The sequence below is a fragment of the Phoenix dactylifera genome, unplaced genomic scaffold (assembly GCF_009389715.1).
Source record: "Phoenix dactylifera cultivar Barhee BC4 unplaced genomic scaffold, palm_55x_up_171113_PBpolish2nd_filt_p 001500F, whole genome shotgun sequence".
Taxonomy (NCBI): Eukaryota; Viridiplantae; Streptophyta; class Magnoliopsida; order Arecales; family Arecaceae; genus Phoenix; species Phoenix dactylifera.
The window spans coordinates 73,543-87,818 of NW_024068811.1; the positions used below are offsets into that span (position 1 = coordinate 73,543).

General features: G+C 37.7%; 1 pseudogene; it reads right to left on the reverse strand.

The window, feature by feature from the left end:
• Nucleotides 1-4,441: 4,441 nt before the first annotated feature.
• On the reverse strand, nucleotides 4,442-6,451 carry LOC120108698 (annotated as a pseudogene).
• Between the last annotated feature and the right edge of the window lie 7,825 nt (nucleotides 6,452-14,276).

The following is a 14,276-nucleotide window of genomic DNA, read 5'->3' on the forward strand; positions in this document are numbered from 1 at the left end:
ACTTTGTATGATAGCCGAATATAAATATATTACTAGTTGCAGCGCTAGTTCGGCAAGCAGTCTGTTCCCATCTCAACAATTGCCTCATGATATGGGATAAGGAAGAAATACATAGAAGATTTACTATAAATCATATAATTGGGTGGATTGGTTTTCCATTCTATGACCAATCATCTATGTTGGTAATTCCCTTTCTTGGTAGCTACTTTGAAAAGTGTTTTAGATGATCAAAAATATCCTCAGGAGTTTTAAGTTGTTGGAACTTGAGCAACTTGATGCACTATTCATGTTGGACTAATGACATGCCTACACATTCTTACATGCTCTCTCATTGTCAATTTAATCACAAACATCATGATCAACCTCAAATAGACCCGTGCAATAATATCTCTTAGTCCACATGGGCTATTGGCTGACTCCGCTCTGATTGTATATCTCATAAACTAAAGCCTCAATAAAAAAACTAGCTAGAATGTGTTACTTGAGTTTTTTAGCCTTATATAAGTACCAAAGATTTACCGACTAATATGGGACTAAAAACATGCCCGCACGGATTCTTAAATAGTATATATTTTAATCATTATGAACCTTATATGAATATGCATTGTTCATGCTTGCTCAATGGGATGCAAGTTATGATGTACAAGGGCCATAAGCAGCAGAGTTTACGAGTTCCTAAGCATCTTGATTACTCTATAAATGATAGTTAGCTTGTGAGTAATTTTATTTTACTTCTAAAAATTTTATGAATAATCCATCAGCAGGCATTTGGGCTATGTTGCTGAATAAAATGCTTGACAAAAATATTCCATGCATTAATTGCAAAGCTTTCCAGTAGAGATCATTCTGGATTTGTTAGGTTCTATGTTTTCACCATTATACTGTCATGGCCTGCAAATAAACTCAGGGGGTTAAATTAACCATTCATTTGAGATGCGAGCAGATTCAGTTAGCTCCAGAGCAACCAAACACTAGACTTGATTGGAACTGTCAAAACTGACTTCTGCTTGTCTGACTTTCAGAACCCACCAAACACTTAAATCTGCTGCTTCAATATAAGATTATAGTGCAGGATAGGTGGATAGGTGAGTGTGGGAGCATAGAGAGGCTATATACTATTAAATCCAGGGTTTCTTTTATCACCGATCTGATAAAGTTTATGCCATATAGTGAAAAGATAGAAATACTGAAATGCCTTAAAGTGAACTTGTGGTCTATGTGTTAATAACATGCCAAAGATAAGTTTTTGATTCATTTTTTTCTTTTTTTTAATAAAAGGAATCTTGCTTAATGTCTTGTCTATTTATCGTTTTGGATGGTTGCTGTTCTTAGCCATTTTAATCTGGTGACATGTACAAATGGATGAATGGATTAGTGTTGACACTGGTTAGTTTTTCCTCTTCATCCTTCAATTCTTCTGGGTTTTCTTGCTCCATTTTCTTGTTTATTCCAAATAAAGCATGGTTTTGTGCATTATCATATTATCACAAACAGTAAGCACTGATGAAGTTTACATTTAAGAGATTATGAAGTATTTGCTGATTATGTGACAGGCCATACTTGTTCTTCACATACCCAAACACTTCAGAAATTTTGCTCTCCAAGATTCTGTTTGCTTTTGTAATGATATTTTGGCCCCATAAAAGTTATTTTTGTCTTTCCTATGAATTCTAGTTTCATAAATGGCACTAAAATGTTAGATCTGGCATATGCGGTTTGTCTCTTTGCTCCAGTTAAGAGATCCGGCAAGCAGGACCACCAGTGAAATTCTAAAAACAATTCAACAAAATTTATTCCGATTCCAAGACAACAAAACATAATTTCAATAAACAAAATAAGTTCAAAATAAACTAATCCATAGAACTAGAGCTTGCATGATGTTTTCTAAGATGAAATAACAGAACTCGAGAGCTTTCACTCATAAAGAAGGGCTCACCAAGTAGGGTGAAACAGACTGAGAAAGTCAGTTACAGTGCAGAAGTTCAACAGAGAGAAAATGAGAATTTTATGCATAAAGTGAGTGCATGAGATTAAGCTGTAGAAACAACAGATGGACAATTTCAGTCCTATATAATGAAAGATCCGATGTTTTGGCATGAATCTGGAGGGAATGGTATCTACACTGCAAACAATTGATAAAGCAGTAGGCAAACAGTAAAGAACAGCCAGTTAAATAAGACAATAAGCAATGATCCTAACTTCTTTTTTTTTTTTTTGCTTTGGAATGCTCCTAGCTTTTTGGAGCAAGCATTATCGCTTAAGCCTACCATATCTTAGGAATATAATGAGTCAACATGTGGTGGAATAGAATACCAAGACAAAATGATAGGAAATAAGGAATCTTCAGACATAAAAGATGGATATCTTTGATAGGAGTATGCAACAAAACATAAGATAGATTTTTCACCAAAACAAGTAAAAGCACAGGAACCAAAACAAATAAATGATTCCAATCTTCCATGCAGAGTCTCGCATATGGGTCATAACTTGTGTTGATTTGTTTTCCAGCATACTCCATCATTGTAAAGTAAGATCTGACATGAGATGATTAATTAAATGAGTTGCTTCCAAACTGAATATATAGAAGAAGCATCTGATCGAAGCTTTAGTTTAACAATTGTAACACCACAAAATTTCCATGAGCACCTTTCTTTCCACTTGTTTCTCTCCTTAAAGTGGTTGTCCAATGTTACATAAAGCTAAAAAGAGGGTGAAAAGCTTTCTCTTCCCCTAACAACTTCAAACATCAACATAGAAAACCACGAAGTGGGATAGCATCAATTAACAGGTACTTGGACAGTGAAAGTGCAGAGACCTGACAGCGATGAAGAAATAGGTACTAGCAATGGTTCTTCAGTTGGCTATCAGTTTCATCAAAATCTTAAAGAACATTGGCTGCAATTATTTAGGTTGTGGATTAAAGACAGAAATGTTTTAAATTCTCAAAAAGAATTTTGTTAAATCTGATGCTCTATCATCAACAAAAATTTATTGTTGGGGAAATCAACAAAAGTGTGATGTGGTAGTGAAGAGTATGGTAAAAAATAGTACATATTTCCCCAAAATGAAAGTGCCTCAAAGTCATTCCTAGCTGAGTCATAATTCTGTAAAAGTCAACAGTGTACAGAAGATTACACACAGTAATAGTTGTTCATTGGCATCTGGCAAGCAAGAGAATGCATGGTGATGCCTCAATATTAGAGAATAGTACATTTGGTTAAAAGAAAGTCAGAAGATTAACTGAAATAAATTTGTCAAGTTTGTCCAGCAAAAAGTCCCCATAGCATTATTTTTAGTCTTCAAGCAGATCATCAAACATCATGTTACCATAAAAAATACTATCAAATTTGCACCAATGAATTAGTTTTTTTTTTGCTATCATTTCTTCTTGACTCACAAATATTAGAACCCATTTTACTATTGAAAGAATAAGTCGAAAAGAAACAATTAGGTGCGTTTTTAATAATGGATAGCTAGATGCACGTAATATATTTAAAATTATCAAGATATTGTGATAAAATATAGCTAGAAAACAATAACTTTACTGCAGTAAAAAAATTAAATTAAATGACATATCGCACTTTCATACAGCAAAAGCACTTCTCAACTAAACTAAAGACGGTCGGCTGATAAGATTCTACAGCATTAAAACCTAGTAAAGAATAAAATAAGCTAGCACTTCTAAAACTAGAGGATACAAAACAACATGTAGCCAGGACATCATGATATTTCAAGAATAGCAAACAAATTGTTGAAAAGGCCAAGGTTGTAATAAGGCAATACAATTAGATTGTACCTTCATGAAAACTATAAACAGGATATGAATCTAAACAGAATTATTGTCAATTAAAGCCAAGAAACCAGTGGAGGGTGTAAAACAGAAAAACAGGATGCTGCAATCTTGAAGCATCAACTGAAATGCTGTTTACAAGTGTACTAAAATTCCATCAAAGCACGGTTTCTATTGCAGAAACCCAACCAAATCCTCACTGACATTGCAAATGCTTCGATCCTAATAAAAAATACTATCCATGCATTATATTTAAGCATAAAATTCCAACAGATTTCCAATGAAAACAACTGGAATAAAGCATGAATCAGAAACCACAATGAATTAACAGAAAAGAAAGTAAAATTTGTACAGTACAAATTCGAATTTCATGAACACCCATCTAATGCTACATCAACAATCCAAATTCCCTGATCAAATAAAAATCACTCTCTGTAAATTCTACTTAGGCATGTGATTCCAATGAACCGAGAACTCAAATAAAGCATGATTCACAAAACTATGCTGAATTAATAAAAAAGATATAGTAACTTTGGAACTGCAGAATATCCAAAAAAGTATTTAAGCGTCCTTTTTAATTTAAAACATCAAGAAGGACTTAATAAGAGCAGTGCTGGCCCAGTGCCAGTATGGAGCAGCCTAAGCCAGCAGTTAAAAGAAACCTTACATTTATTTGCTCAAAGCTGCATTTTTTGACCTTGTATCAGAATGAAACCACTCATATGCATTAAGAATGTGATATCCCTGAATCTGTTGCATATTCAGGTCAGCTAGCTAAACAAACTAAAGAACAAAAACAAACTAAAAGATCCCACAAGCAAGCTGGTGTTGAAAGACAGCTATAGCTTCTAGGTTCTATCAACTACCTACCCTAGTTTAGCAACCCTACTCAAAAAAAAGCTGAAGAATTATTTGGCTTCTCTGTGCCCACCAATCAGCCACATACTACCCAGCCTAATATCATGAGTCGGATGTCCACACTTTTACTCGAAGGCCCACTGGTTCTGCTTCCGGATCTCTTCCTCTTCCTCTGGAGTGAAGTCATTCTGAATGTTGAAAGTCCTACGGATCTCCTCAACACTCTTCCCCTTGATCATATTAGCCAGTTTTTTGCATGCAAGGTCCAAGAGACCTGGGATATTGAGAAAATTGGAAGCCTGAAATCAACATAAAAAAGTTTAAGTTGTGTTGGTTTTGGTTTTTTTCCACATAGTTCAACAAAAATAAGACATCACATGGATGGATGATTAGGACGAGATACAAAACAAATTTGACTATTATCTCAAGAACATTATAATTTTTGAAATCTCCACCCACAGAAGAGTAATATGTTCATTAACAGCAGAAATGCAATTTTTGGTGTTAAAACAAATAATAATGTAGTGGCTGAAATACAATTCAGAACACAGCTCAATTCTTTTTCAGAAAACGAGGGTCAAACTTTGCAATTTAGTTCTTATGACCATACCGTTCGAATAAAAAAGAGCAGAAATGGAGACCAACATGTGTTTATTAAATCATGTATACCTTAGACAAAATTGTATATTTAACTCGCTATATGATTATACATGGAAGATGTAAACTATAAAAAGAACACAAATTTGATGCTTTGATGAATTTTTTATGGGCATTGCTCATTTCTTTTCACCAAATAAAAAATAATAATAAAGAAGTTATAAAGAACATGATGAGACACTCAGAACCTCACTTATCAATGTACCCCTTCTTTCAGATTATATAGAGAACCTCCCACAGAAGCATGTTATAATAGATGAGAGGATATAATGTCAGATATCCAATTTCTTAATATCAACAATTTATGCCAGTTTATTCTCTGCCATTCATGGTGGGTTCTATTTAATTTTCTCTAACTTTGTAATTTTTACCAAGCATATGCGGATCAAATCACGATTTTACTCTAAATAGCTAAGACATATACAATGTAAAGTAGGGATAATCGACTCAACGATTCTTGAATTAAATTTATTTCAGATTCAAGCTCTCCGTTACCTAAAACTGAACGCAATGATTCAGTATCCAAGCTCAAAAAATCAAGCTTCTTGAATCTCAAAGTAAAACACCGAAGGCCATCATCAAAACCCTAGAAAGAAAAGATCCCTGCAGGCCAGGGCAAGAAAAAAGGAAGGCTTGAGGATCTCACCCGAAGGAGGTCAAAGAGGACGTCCAGGTGCACATCAATATACGCAGCGTCCCAGCTCTTGATCTCCTCATCAGCATTGCCGTCGTCGCCGAGCTCGCTGGTGGCGCCGGCATGCTTCTGCAGTATTCGATCACCTTGGCGAGGGTCCTCGTGTCGACGATCGGGAGAGGGATCCCGTCCTCCGCGCAGCCATCGTCGATGACGTTGCCGATCACCTCCGACTGCCTCGCCGTTGACTCCTCCACTTCGAACTCCTCACCGTTCCGGCTCCTTAGAACGATGTTCTTCCCTTTCTCAGCCGACGACGCCATGATCTTACTTCTCCCTCAACTCTTCTGCAGGAGAGAAGACTATGACGGCTATTTATAGGAGAGAACAATACCAACTTCGTCTCGGAATAGGAATAGTGGGAATACCAACTTCGCATCGGAATAGAAAAGGTATATTTGGATACGAATAAGGATTCCCTGTTGAACCGGGCCAAACTGCCAGATCGGGGTGAATAAATTGCCAATATATCCGCTACTTATTCGTTATATTCGGTTACTGGAATAGGTAACTACGAGATCTTAGTAAATTAGGATAGATTACACAGTTCATATGCTTGAAAAGATCCACGAAAAAAAAAGGAAAAAATTAAGAAGGCGTCATGATTTTAATTTTTTGTACTTTATCCTAATTTTTGAAAAGGTAACGGATCAGTTGCACCAGGATCTCATCTTCAATAAGAAGAGACAACAGGTGACAAGAGAAGGAAAACATGATCAATGGATTTGACTTCCTCATAAATAGAGCGCAAGCGACATTGGAGCTAGCCAATTGTGAATTGATCACTATAGAAACTTTTATATTATTGACCAAAGAATGTGCAAAAATTTATGACTATGAAAAAAATCCTTTTTACCAAAAAAAAAAAAAAAAATCATTCCAAGGTTATCACTTTGAAGCAAATAGATTTTCAATTTTCTGAATCCTTGGTGGGTGCCATCTGGTTCAGTAGGTTCGCTACTAGTTAAGTATCATAGATCCAAGTCCCACCAGCATAATGGAAACCCTTCCCCTTGTTTTTAAAAGTAATAATAATCATTAACATTTTTTCGGTTTACTAATTTACTAGCCCAAAAAGGTTGCCATGCATTAAGAGTAGATTGGCGAGGACAAGCCAAGGATTGAAGTTATGTGAGGTAGTTTTGATGAGCACACAAGCTGAGCTATTGTTAATTCTAGGTGTATGCGGATTAGTGCCCCATCCTCACACATGGCGCTCAACAATCCTACTAGTAGCACCTAAAGTAACAAGGGCACAAGGGAGACCCGAGGTTAGCCTTGGAAAGTAAGTCAGCCACTCCCAATTGGTGCAAGCACTCATTGGAACATTGCAACAACAAGCTGCTGGTAGGGCTGATATGGTAAGGATTAGGGATGCAAATAGATCGGGTCGGATCGGATTTTATGTGACCTCAACCCGATCCGATTTTTTGTTCGGTTCTAATTTTAAACCTAGATCCGATCCGATTGAAGATTAGGTCGAGTCGGATCGGGTCGGATCTTAGGTGGGGATCCGATGTCACCACTTTCTTTGTGCTTTTGGAAAAGAATTTGGGGCAATCTAATTTGGTCACATCATAATTTTGAGGTGCTGGGTGACCCCTGACCCGAAAGACTTGCAATTGACCTCCAGTCAGAACAGATGACCCATGACTTACTAAGTCGGTCTACAAGCCAAATTTCATATCCCACTATTTTTATCTATATGACTGATTGGACGGAACTTGGTGTCTCCCTGCTCCCCTCTCAGGAGGACAAAAAAAATCCCAGACCTTCTTCCAAAATCCAATTCCATTGCCGGAAAATTGGCAACATGACCCATATTTAGTTCAGTGTTCCTTCACTTTTGTTATGTCGTTTGGGCCTTTCTTTTTAGTCCAAGCCCATGGAATCTTTTAAGTCATTTTAAGCCCAACTTTAAAGCCTGGGTGTTGTTTTTTCTGGATATAAAAACAGAAGCACGAAAATCAGAGCTCTTTGTGAGGGAAGACGGCTAGGATTTGGGAAAAGCTTGTGTGTCCCTACTCCTATGTCCATTGATACTCATTGAAGCTTGTGTTTTCAAGGGTGTAGTTTCTTCTAACAAGTTGTTTGGAAGATTTTGTGTTGGAGTTGGCTTGTTCATGCTCATGAGGTAACCCTTGTCTTTCTCCCTTTTTTGGATTGTGTTGGCTCAAGTGATATATGTTGATACTTGAGTAGAAATCACTGTAATTTGTTTATTATAGTAGAAGTTTGATCGGAGCATGACCCGTGGATGTAGGCTATATGCCGAACCATATTAAATCTTGTGTCTCTTGGTGTATGCCTTCTATGTGTTTAATGCTTTGCCACTTAGAATCAGTCCATACATTTTTGTTTGCCCTAGCATTGGTATTTGTGGTGACTAGCTTCCATAGACTTTGTATTCATAAACTTACACGTAGTTGGGCCATATTTGGTTGAGTTTGTGATCTTCATAAAGTAAGGGAGTGTTTTCCCTACAAGTGGTATCAGAGCTAAGTTGTGTGGCTTGTGGTTGACTTGTGTGGTTTGAGATGGAAGGTTCTTCTAGTACCATGATTAAGCTTACAAACATAAATTGGTTGATTTGGAAACCCAAAAAATGGAAGATATTCTTTATTGGTAAAGATTTGTATGAGCCCGTGGAGAGTGAAAACGGCTAGGCCTAAAGACTTGGATGATAAAGCTTGGCAAAAGTTGCATAGGAAGGCTATTGGGACAATTAGGCAATGGTTGGATGATAGTGTTTTTCATCATGTGTCAAATGAAAACCGATGCTCATGAGTTGTGGAAGAAGCTAGAGGCTAGATATGAGCAAAAGACCGCTGGGAACAAAGCCTTTTTAATCAGAAAGCTTATGAATATGAAGTTTAAAGAGGGTTAACCCCATTGCCGATCACTTGAATGAATTTCAAAGTGTTGTGAATCAATTGAGTACAATGAAAATGGTGCTTGAAGATGAGTTGGCAAGCTTTGTTGCTTTTGGAGTCTTTTCCGGATAGTTGGGAGACCTTGGTGGTCACAGTTAGTAACTCCTGCTTCGGGGCCGCTGTATTGTCAATGAGTCAGTGACTAGTAGCTTGTTTCAATAGAATGAAGAACAAGAAGAAAGTCAACGGTACAGATAATGCACATAGCTCTTGTCATGGGAGAACAGGGGGTAGAAGCAAGAGTAGAGAACACAAAGCTCACGATAAATTTAAGGAAAGATCTCAGTCTAGAGGTAAGTTTGGTGAAAAGGCAATGTTATTATTGTGGTAAAGTGGGGCATATGAAAAGAATTGCTATAACATGGAAAGCACAACAAAAAGAAAATAATACACAAAAGAAAGAAGATGACAAGAATACACGGCTACTTGCTCAAGTGAAGAAGTTAAGTAGTTCTTTCTTATGAAGAGGATGAATGTATGCATGTTGGTGAAGAAGTTGAGTGGGTTGTTGATACTGGAGCTTCCTAACCATTCTACTCCTTATACAGGAGTTCTTACACTTCATTACAAGAAGGAGATTTTGGAAATATGAAGATGGCAATGAGAGTTATTCGAAAATTGTAGGAATTGGTGATGTTTGCATTCAAACCAATGCCGGGTGTACTTTGACTTTGAAAGATGTGCGCCAATGTTTTCTGATTTGCGCCTTAATCTTATTTCTCGTGAATATTTTGGATAGGTAAGGTTATGTGAATTGCTTTGGTGATGAAAGATGGAAGCTTACTAAAGGGTCACTTGTGGTAGCTAAAGCAAAGCATTGTTGCACTCTTTACAAGGCATATATGAAGGTGTGTAGAGATGACTTGTATGTCACCGAAGATGAGTCATCTCCAAGCTTGTGGCACAAGAGGTTGGCTCACATGAGTGAGAAGGGATTACAAATTTTAGCAAAGATGTCTGTCATTTCCTTTGCCAAAGGTAAAACTCTAAATCCTTGTGATCATTGTCTTTTGGTAAGCAACATAGAGTTTCTTTTGCTAAATCTTCTTCAAAGAAATCTAATCCTCTTGAGTTGGTTTACTCTGATGTTTGTGGACCATTGAGGTGGAGTCCTTGGGTAACAATAGGTATGTTGTCACATTTATTGATGATGCATCAAGAAAGGTGTGGGTGTATTTGTTGAAGACAAAAGATCAAGTGTTTCAGTTATTTCAACAGTTTTATGTCATGGTTGAAAAAGAGATAGGAAAACCATTGAAGTGTCTTCGTAGTGATAACGGGGGAGAGTACATATCAAAAGAGTTTAGAAGTTACTGCTTCGGGCATGGTATTAGGCATGAAAAAATGGTTCCAGATATACCACAACATAATGAGGTGGCGGAGAGGATGAACCGCACCATTATAGAGAGAGTCAGATGCATGTTAAAGATGGCTAAGTTACCAAAGGCATTTTGGGGTGAAGCCGTTCTCACTGCTTGTTACTTAATAAATAGATCTTCCTTAGTCCCTTTGGACTTTGATATTCCAGAGAGAGTATGGAGTGGAAAGGATGTTTTCTATTCGCATTTGAAAGTATTTGGGTGCAAAGCCTTCGCACATTACCAGGAAGCAAAGGTTGAAGCTTGATGATAAGACACTTCCTTGTATCTTTGTTGGTTATGGTAATGAAGAGTTTGGATACAGATTATGAGATCCAGTGAAGAGAAAAATTATCAGAAGTAGAGATGTGTTTTTTCATGAAGGTTAAACCTTTGAAGATGCTGAAATGGCCGAGAAATCTAAGGATATGGTAGAAGGTGCTATCGAATTTGTACCTATTCCGACACCTTTGCAGCATACTACAGATGGGGGAGAGGTACAATATGAATCTAGCAGAGATGAGGTACCAAAAACTAGTGGCAGTGATATGTCAGAAATGGGTATGGATGATGATGAGATGCTTGAGATGAGGTTAGTGAACAGGGGGAGCAGTCTACTCAACAAGAAAATGCAAAACCTGAGGTCAGAAGATCTGCTAGAGAGCATAGACCATCATCAAGGTATCCTACTTCAGAGTACATTATGTTTACTAGTGAAGGGAAGTCAGAGAGCTTTCAAGAAGCACAGTCTCATGAAGACAAAGTTAATTGGATGAGAGCTATGCAAGAAGAGATGAACTCTTTGCTGAAAAATGACACTTATCAGCTTGTGGAGCTTCCTAGAGGCAAAAAAGCATGGAAGAACAAATGGGTGTTCAAGTTGAAAAAGGATGGTAATGGAAAGCTAGTGAAACACAGAGCCCGGTTGGTTGTTAAAGGCTTTGGTCAGAAAAGAGGCATTGACTTTGATGAGATTTTTTCTCCGGTTGTGAAGATGAGTTCATCAGAGTTGCCTTGGGTTTGACAGCTAGTTTGGACCTTGAGCTAGAGCAATTAGATGTTAAAATTGCATTTCTTCATGGTGATTTGAAGGAAGAGATCTACATGGCTCAACCTGAGGGGTTTGAGGTGAAAGGTAAAGAGCACTTGGTTTGCAAGTTGAAGAAAAGTCTTTATGGGCTTAAGCAAGCACCAAGGCAGTGGTACAAGAAGTTCAACTCATTCATGGTCGATCATGGGTACAAAAGAACAGATGTACATCATTGTGTTTACTTAAAGAAGTTCAATGGTGGGAACTTTATTATTCTCTTGCTTAATGTAGACGATATGCTTATCTTAGGTCAGGATGCAAAAATGATTGTGAAGTTAAAAGAAGCTTTATTTAAGTCTTTTGATATGAAAGATTTAGGTGCAGCACAATAAATTTTGGGCATGCAAATTTATCGTGATAGAGAGGTAAAGAAGTTATGGTTTTCACAAGAGAAATATGTTGAACGAGTGCTTCAAAGATTCAACATGGCAAGTGCTAAGTCAGTTAGCACTCCTCTTGCTAGTCACTTTAAGTTTTCTAAATGCTCATGTCCATCTACTGAAGATGAAAGGAAATCCATGGAGGCCATTCCATATTCATCAGCTGTGGGGAGTCTTATGTATGCTATGGTGTGCACACGACCAGATATTGCCCAAGCAGTTGGTGTGGTTAGCAGGTTTTTTCAAATCCAGGCAGAGATCATTGGGAAGGTGTGAAATGGATTTTCAGGTACTTGAGGGGTACTTCTGAGTTGTGCTTGAGGTTTGGTGGCTACAAATCAGTGTTAGAGGGTTTTACAGATTCTGATATGGCAGGAGATTTAGACCACAGAAAGTCCACTTCAGGATATCTGTTCACATTTGCTGGGGGAACTGTTTCATGGCAGTCAAAGCTTCAAAAATGTGTTGCATTGTCCACTACAGAGGCATAGTATATTGCTGCTACAGAGGCCACCAAGAAAATGCTATGGATGAAGAGATTTTTTCTTGAGCTTGGGATATCGCAAGACAAGTTTGTGGTGTTTTGTGATAGTCAGAGTGCTATGGATTTGAGTAAAAATGCTATGTATCACTCTCGTACGAAGCATATAGATGTGAGGTATCATTGGCTACATGATGTAGTAGAGAAGCAACAAGTGCGGCTTGAGAAGATACACATAGATAAGAATCCTTCTAACATGATGACCAAAGTGCTTCCTAAAGAAAAGTTTGAGCTTTGCGCCAAATTGGCGGGTTTAGGCTCCCGGTGAGGAGTCATTAGTTGGTTCTCCTCCCTCATGGGCTTGGAGGGGGAGATTGTTATGTGGTTTGGGCCTTTTCTTTTGGTTCAAGCCCATGGAACCTCTTAAGTTATTTGAAGCCCAACTTTAAAGCCTGGGTGCTGTTTTTTCTGGATATAAAAATAGAAGCACGAAAATCAGAGCTCTTTGTGAGGGAAGACGGCTAGGGTTTGGGGAGAGCTTGTGTGTCCTACTCCTATGTCCATTGATACTCATTGAAGCTTGTATTTTCAAGGGTGTAGTTTCTTCCAACAAGTTGTTTGGAAGATTTTGTGTTGGAGTTGGCTTGTTCATGTTCATGAGGTAACCCTTGTATTTCTTCTCCTTTTTGGATTGTGTTGGCTCAAGTGATATATGTTGATACTTAAGTAGAAATCACTATAATTTGTTTATTATAGTGGAAGTTTGATCGGAGCATGACCCGTGGATGTAGGCTATATACCGAACTACATTAAATCTTGTGTCTCTTGTGTATGCCTTTTATGTGTTTGATGTTTTGCTGCTTAGAATCAGTCCATACATTTTGTTTGCCTAGCATTGGTATTTGTGGTGACTAGCTTCCATAGATTTTGTATTCATAAACTTACACGTAGTTGACCATATTTGGTTGAGTTTGTGATCTCATAAAGTGAGGGAGTGTTTTCCCTACAACTTTCTCCCTTCAAAAGTTAAAAAGAAACAAAAACCAAAAAACAAAAGGAAAAAAAAAGGACAGCTACCGAGACACCGGAGGTATCAACAGTGTAATAGATCGAGAGAGAATCCTGACGGGCCGAGGTTCCTTTGGATTCTGTGAACCAATGTTTGTTGCTATCCTTCCACACTTGAACCCTACTCCCCTTAGGGCTTTTCCTCCTCATTGGCTGGCATTTGCCATCCCTTAGAGAATAATAAGGCTATGGGAGCAAGCTAACAAGCTCCTAAGAAACCCATATCTCCTTCCTGTCTGCCTTGAAAACCCACCATAAATTCACTTAAAAACGACCAGTAGTACCACGACCCACACACACAAAAAAAAGAAGGGACTCTCTCTCTCTCTCTCTCTCTCTCTCTCTCTCTCTCTCTCTCTCTCTTCAGGTCCGTTCGGGTCGAGTCGGGTCCGATTCAGTAAACCCAGATTCGATCCAGAAAATGATTCGTATCCAATTTTAGAATCCGACCTGAACCCGCGGGTTCTAAAATTTGAATCGGGCCGGGTCCATTTGCAGCCTTAGTAAAAATAAAGCATTAACAATCACAACAATAGCAATTCATGGGGTAACACTTGCAGCAGTAGCAATGTGGCCTGCTATAGTCTTTTAGAGCTATAGATTACCCCAACGTCAATGTGTGCTTGGAGAACGTAGCAAAGCGGTGTGAATTTTTTCCATAGGAAATTTCCCTCATTCCATTCTTTCCGAATTTCCCTAATTAGCCTATTTACCTTATATATATTAAATATTAGTTGCATATCTTTAGCATATTTAGATTATAAAAATATTCCATGCATAGCTTTAGCATGCTTAGAATATAATAAATACTTGATATATATATATATATATAGCTTTTACCAAATACTCATTGCATATCTTTATAAGCATATTTAACCGATATAGATGGTTGACGTGGAATCCTCCAAAGATGTATAAATATTAGTTTAGCTTAAGAGAATATATTCATCACTTCTCCACATATTAT